This window comes from Oncorhynchus gorbuscha, linkage group LG15 (genome assembly GCF_021184085.1).
Source record: "Oncorhynchus gorbuscha isolate QuinsamMale2020 ecotype Even-year linkage group LG15, OgorEven_v1.0, whole genome shotgun sequence".
Taxonomy (NCBI): Eukaryota; Metazoa; Chordata; class Actinopteri; order Salmoniformes; family Salmonidae; genus Oncorhynchus; species Oncorhynchus gorbuscha.
In genome coordinates this window covers 64817961-64825538 of record NC_060187.1, presented here as the reverse complement: position 1 = coordinate 64825538, position 7578 = coordinate 64817961, and the positions used below count along the sequence as shown (strand labels likewise).

The window sequence follows — 7578 nt, the reverse complement described above, 5'->3', positions numbered from 1 at the left end:
TACAATATAACTCAATATTTGAATTATTTATTTTATACACACATTTTTGCTAAACTTTATCAAGTGCGTCCATGATTTTTGACTGCACTGTGCATTTAAAATGCCCATGTAATTAATGGGTACATTTATCAGTTATTGATAATTGATAGTTATTGATCACCACAGGTTTATGTACTTAACATGTGCAGAGAACGTCAAATTACTGTAGTAGACTGTATGAATATGGGAATGGAATGCCTGCTTCTAGCAGGAAGACACACAAAGGCTTTGTATCCATGTTCCAATGTTAGTGTATGTGTATCTTTAAAAAACAGACAAAGAGAAGTGTTGTCAAAAATAGATCATATGAATTCCCGAAGACCTCCACAGCTTTTTTGAAAGATACGTAACAGCATTGTACTAAATGGCACAATAACAATTGCTTATTGCTTTACAGAAGCGTTTAATATTTCACGAAATGATTGTACATAAATGTTTTTAGATGTAATATTAAATAGGATCCCCATCACTGTCTGTCTATACGATAATTATATCAAGGCATCCCATTTGTGTGTCACAGTGAATTGTTATTCTGCATGGTATTGGATCCGTCTCACTCGAAAGAGCAGCCATTGCCTGCGGCTGGAGCAATAGCAGGTGTGTCTATTGGCCTGATGAGAGCCAGACAAAGCGCTTGGGTTCACACAAATGATACAGACGGCTGCGAGCTACCACTGCCACAAACTGAGAATGTGTTAAAGAGAAAGTGTTAACGTTTTTACGCGTATTATGAGTTTGGAGAGGGCGTGATAAAAAATAATTGTTTTTTTCCCTTAACTTTTCGTCTTGATGTTTGACTTCTTAAAACAAGAAACGAAAAAGGCAATGCATCGTAATTACTTTTATTATGAAAGGAAAGAGGCTCAAGGCAAGCATAATACATGTTCAAAAGAAGGCTCTAACGTTGACAGTGAATACTATACTGTACCAACTAAATAACAGCAGCATCAACATGATTAAAGCACTCAACATGCTTGGAGAGGAAACTTTGCAAAAACATGCAAAGACACTTGTGCACAGAAAGGTACCACTAAACTGATACATTGTGATAGGAAAAGGCCACAGTTTATCACAAGAACATCACATGTCAAAGTGTGAAAGCACACTCATTTGGTAGGTGTATGACATCTGCTTGAAGTGCATAACATATATTTCTGTCATCTATTGACTATCTGTAAACATGCTACTCTATAAGGCGTACAGTTAAGGAGTTGCCCAAATAAAGAGCCACAGACATTGTCCATAAAGGGATCGTCCAAGGTGTGATAATCTGTTCAGATGTAGCACACTGCTAACATGCCATCTGTAGGCAGTGATATGCTTTATTTTATTTCAGATATGAAAAGGATATTACATAGAACTATAGCAAGATGCTATTTATGACAGAACTACTGGAATGAATCTTTCGACTCATTTCCCTAAAATGCTCATCCAGATGTTCATAATTAGGCACAAGTTACGGCACAGTAAACATTTCAATAAACCTCATTTGGTCATTCAGATTTATGACTCTGGATCCTTTACATTAAAAGTGATTTGTCATTTTTTTGATTACAGACATTGAATAGTTAACACTTATCCCACTGCTGACATCAAACATCTAAGGCCCATTGAAGCCTCTCAAAAAATAATGAAGTCTCTTTAAAGGATACTTTGAAACATTGTCTACCTCTCTTTCCACGATGGCAAGAAAACAAAGAACTTGGGTGACAAAGATATGGATATCAATGTTAGGCTGGCTGATGAAATATCTGTCTTCCAATTTCAAAAGTATCAACCAGCTCAATGAGGGTCAGGGTCTTTGTGAGTGCACAAGGTGCTGGTTGGCATACATGTAACTACATTTGTTTTTTCTATGTAAGTGTATTTTTGATTGAGCGATGCTTGATTGATTGTTTGTGCATTTTGTACCTTGGCCAAAGTAGACAATTGAAGTCAAAAATTCCACAGGATACACTGTTTATACACTGAGGACCTTGCCGCAAACAAGCAACTTTATAGCTTCAAGCGGCATTCAAATGTTTTCCTTGTTCTTACATGGAGTTTTATTCCTTTACTACTACAAGTACACAATTGAAATGTAGGTCTATTTGCAGGAGGAACTGTTGCATAGAGCACCTGTAGCCCTTTCCTGCAGTCAAATGACCAAAAGTGGTCTCGTGGGTGGAATGTTATTAATATTGATCATAGTTTCATAATTAATAAACATCCAATGTTGCTATGTCAAACAGTTGTGTTATATTTCAGTATTCTGTGATAAATATAAAAATATAAAATGTAATATTGGGATGCAAACTCAAAATTGAATACATTTCAACTCTATATCTGATTTGGTAAAATTGTCTTATTTGTTTAAACTCATAACCATGTGCGTAAGGTGTATACATTTTTTCTGAGTAGAGTTGTTTAAGACTACTAAGAAACACTCTGTGTTTACCCTAGTTTAGCCCACCGCAGTAAAAGGTTAAGGGGATGGGGTAGTGAAATAATGCAATAGTAGTGGCAACGAGTTGAGTGCCTGGAGTGTGTCTTCAGGAGTTAGATTTGATAGCAGGTACCTTAGATGATGCCTATAGTGTTAGGCATTTGGTAGAAGTGTTGGCCATTTGGTAGAAGATGTTCCTTATAAGTGATTCCATACGAAACCAGAACAAATAAAATACCATGATTTAGGGATTTTCGCAACATTTAATCCATAGAATGGTCCTTTGGAGGAAAGCATACCTGAGAATTACTGAATCAAAGTTGCCATAGTATGGCATTTTTGCCTTACCCAGGCCTCCTGTAAGACTCCATAATCTTTCATCTGTAAATGCTAAAAAGCTAAAATTGGTGTCATATTAAACTTTAACGCTTGCTCTGGAATATGAGTAGTATTATGATTTCAATAACATTTTTGTACATTCATTTATGAATATTTAAAAATACAAACATGAATATTGAAAAAAATTAACAAATGTTTCAATATATTGTTGAACATAATATACTCTAGGGGCATATCAAAGTTCCATGGTGGGATCTCTGCTAGTTTTAATTTTATTGACTGTTTCATATTGAGAAATTGGCACAGCAGGCAATGTAACCAATCACAGCCCTCCTTTTACTTGCGTCATTGCACATCATGCAAATTTAAGGACTCCTGGGAAAGGCCAAAATGTCATAAATATGACAACTTAGATCAATTATTTCTCAATTATGCTTTTAGATACAAATGTCAAATATATGTCAACAATCTTTCTTACAAAGGACTATTCTATGGATAAAATATATTTTTTAAACTGCAAAATGATGTCCTTTTTTTGTCCTGGTTTCGTATGGAATCACTCGTATGTGTTGTCATTAGGGTAATAAGGGCTGGCAATTACGGCTTATGACTGCAGTAATTGGTGAAGCAATTGATACAACATGTTACAATAGAGCAGACAAAGAAAGGTTTTAGGTGATGCATGCTCGAAGGCTGCTTCTAATCCAAAGGTGTCACTGGTGGTTTGGCACCAGCAGTCATACAGCATGTGGTCCTTGGGCAAAATGGATAAACAAAGTTGCTCCTCGAGCATTGCGATATTTGACAGTGCTTCAGTGTCAAGGGAGCTCCTTCTCCACACGGAGAAGGACACTTCAATACAGTGTCGAGGGAGCTCCTTAGGTCCTCCTTAGACAATGCGGTAGTCAAACGTGTCCTTCTCCGTGTGGTCTGTCCAGTTGGAGGAGGGCATGCTGCGGTATGGGTCCAGCAGGATGCGGAAGCAGCGCACGATGAGCAAGGCCAGGGCTATGAAGAGGAGGAGGACGAAGACAAAGGCAGCCTTCCCCTCAGCCATCCTGGACCCCGCATCCATTTCGTCACTGCTCCTCCTGCCTTCCTCAGATAATCACTTTCAGATGTGGTAAGATACTGGAGCACTGGTTGCTCCTGTAGTGAAATCCAAACCAATCAAATATGAGTAAATGCAATGTATATAATCAGTGGCTACCTGTCATTCAGGGCAGGTGGGGCTTGCCTGTTTTGCATGTTATTTTGGCATTAATACGTGTCACATATCAGTTTGCAAACAATGCAACAACAAAAAATATCATTGAGTTAATTAAGCCGCATACAAACATGGTCTCTTTTTTGTTTTCTTGAGTAAGGCAGCTCCAAAATGCAGGTGTTTCAGCTTAGCTTAGTGCTTTCTGTGGTGGTGGGGCAAGCCAGCAGAAAATACGGAGCATTGTGCCATGATTGGCTCAGTGTTCTGTCACTCATGGGGACACTACGACACCACCAAGTCTAAGGGTAGACATAAAAAATGATATCCCCTTGGGTGCTGCCATAGAGTTACATTAGAAGTGCCCATCCAAGAAGGCTCAAGGCCACAGATAAAATTACATCAAATCCCATTATACAGTAGCTTTGAATGAACTGATCAGGGCAACATCATACTTTCAAAATATTAGCTGGCAGTCATCAACATGAATCAAGTCGACAATCTACAGGCAAATCCCTTTAAACCCTTGTCATATGAAGATAAATAATGAAGAGAAATTATAGATATAATGCATTGGTGCTCATCGCCCATAAACATTACAGAACATGTTGAAAATCGCAAATTCAACGATGAGTGGTTTGGAAGGAATCAGCGGCTAACTGGAAGTACTGCAAAGCAATCATTAGCCTGCAATTCATTGGAGTGGCTGTGGCTGTGTGGTCCCAAGTCTAAGATTAAGGGTCTCTTTTCCTAGTTTAAAATTATAGACATTTAACATTGGCCATGCTTTTAATGAAACAAGATTTGTGCCGCACTCAAAACAACTGTTAACTCAGAACTGCAAAATCTGACTTTAGTGAGTTCAAGACAATTGGGAACTCGGGTAAAATACGTTTTTAACTTTCATCCAACTCGGAATTGTAAATCCGGAATTTGAGCTTCTATCTAGAGCTACAACCTTAAGATCACAGACATCAACAAGATTCAACCATTTTTCCCCCCAGAGTTTCCAGTTGTCTTGAAAGCACAATAAATCCAGAGGATGCCAGACTTTGATGACAAAATTGTTCAAGTGAGCACATCACAAGGTGAGTCCAAAAATGTCTTGTATGATGCTGCATAAATTATTTAATATGCCAGGGAGACAGTATTACTTTCCTTGCAACAGTATTACTTTCCTTGCTACAGTATACGTATGTGTATGTTGTGTAGTAAGCTGTTAGTAGCCCATATGCCAATACTTTGGTCTATTTTTCACCTCTTAATTTCACCCGAACAAGATTTAAATGCTGTGAATAGTTCAGGCTCCAAGCAGCAACATTGTGTTAGAATGTTTTGCTCTCTCGATTGTGAGCATTAAGAGGCTCTTTTGGGCTGGATTTAGGCCTCATGGTTCTGTAAGCATTAAGTGTTGTCACAGAGATTGAGAACGTCACCTGGGAGGGGATGACAGGCAAAGCCGGTAGTGTTATGTGATGGCTTATGGTGAGGATGAAGACGAAAGAGCCCGTTGTTCTAGACATATCTCTGCCAGTGACTCTCGGGAGAGAAGCCTTCAACCCTGCTTCTCTGTGACGGGCAGAGGATGAACATCCTGTAATCCATCACACTTAGGACTCAAGAATGATATTTCACCCTGCTGACTTATTGTGTTGCTAGAGGAAAGTGACATGTGATGTGGCAGTAAGCACAGCTGAAGGAAAAAGGAACCAAAACGAATGTCTGGTTTACGGTAAACAAAAATTCAGTCTGATGTAAATCGATATTAGTTAATACAATATAATTGTTGATGAATTTAAGCTAATATCCATGTCTTACTATGATGAAATGAATAATTTAGACTACAAAAAGAGAGAACATGTTTAAGCAGTGCTTTTGATATAGGCTACCTTCTTCAGTTCTTTAATTCTGTCCCTTCAAGGTACTATTGTTGAGCAATTAAGTCTAGCAACCGTATTTTTAGGCAATATAAAATCAAGTCTCCTCACATTTACTTGACCATTTTGCATTGTCGTTGCATTACGGAAGCCTCAGTTACAAGAAAGAAATCAGGGAGGCAGTTGACACATTAAAAAATATGATTGTTCATGCCTGTGTAGACATGAATAGAGTTGACTATCAAAGTGGCAAGAGAATGAGTTTTGGTTTGATTTATGACTTACTATTCAATTCTACAGCTGACTTCTAGTGTCATTTTGTAGGGTGGGCTGTGAACAGCATTAATTAAATATATATTTTTATTAGTCAAACTGGAGAGAATAATACTATTGTATGATGGGTTCCATACGTTTGTTATTGATTCTACAGTGTCGAGAATGCATATTCTGGGCTATATCTCATAACAAACACATAATTGCCTGGGATCGACTGACTTCTGAAATAATGTGACAGAATGGCACGTGTTGCGCATTGACAAGCCACACCATTTTGAAAATAGAAAACAAGCTATTTTTAGAAAACAGGACACACCCTTAAATAAATGTTTATTTTAATATGTTTTATAAGAGTTTATAGACTATTAGAATTATTTTCTGATAGAGTGTTATTGTATCAGGACAACATTGGGAAATTAAAAGGAAAATTCAAGGCATTCTCTCGCCTGTGCGCAGGTGCCAAAATGACAATACACAAAAATAGGCAAGTTTTTCTCTGTCATTCAATGAGCAGCATGGCATTGAAACGCTAAGATAAATTACCAAAACATTATTCAAAATAATTCATGTATTAGGCCTACTTTAGACTAGCGAGAAGATGGCGTGACGCTTACCTGTTGTATCAGAAGAGCGCGGGAAATTCCGTCAGCGCGCGCACCAAAGGCAATACATTTATGAATAGCCTCATATTTTTCAGTATTTTGCGAGAAAAACAATAACAAGCATTTTATCTAAACATACCCTGCTCTCCATTTTCAATCTCTTTCTTTCAAGCTGTTAATATTTCTGCCTGCTCATCCACCCAGAGCTTTTGTCGTCCCCCTCACTGACTCCCACCAAAGTGATGTAGTAGGCTATCTCGTTGCCAGTGGCAACCTGTTGCCATAGTAATCCATCCTTACAGGTGTAAGTGCACGAGAGAAAGCAAGGTGTGGTTCTGTCTGTGTGTTTCATGACATAGCAAATTGATAAGCTTCTGTTTGAGACATATGAATAACTGGTTCTTCCACAACCTTATTGTTAGATAATTGTAAAATGTGCAGATTATCTCTATAAATAGAGAGATAACACATCAAAAACACTTAATTCTGGCCTTTGATATATATATATATTTTTTTACTTCGCTGCAAGAAACATGTAGAGAACCTTTGCATAGACTAGTATCTTGGTTTTGACTCATATCCCATTCCCCGAGTCCCCCGATAGTCCAGGCTACCAAACTATTGCCTAATACCCAAATTATTTTTCATAAATAAACAATGATGACCATGCAAGTCAGTTTCTCAATGGTCTGTGAGTAATAGGCTATATTAGACATACCTCACTGGTAAGATGTGATTGAATTACTTGATTCATAATATAAGCAGACCAATACTGTTTTGGGTCACAGGGTTATTTGACCTCAGTGTTCGATGAGC

At 37.9% G+C, this 7578-nt stretch overlaps 1 long non-coding RNA gene across 1 annotated transcript; it reads right to left on the bottom strand.

Moving 5' to 3' along the window:
* Nucleotides 1-867: 867 nt before the first annotated feature.
* LOC123997604 lies at nt 868-6981 on the bottom strand. The gene is made up of 2 exons (XR_006832136.1): nt 6775-6981; nt 868-3952 (listed from the first exon to the last, which is right to left on the bottom strand). It is a non-coding gene; the product is annotated as an uncharacterized LOC123997604 (long non-coding RNA).
* Nucleotides 6982-7578: the final 597 nt, after the last annotated feature.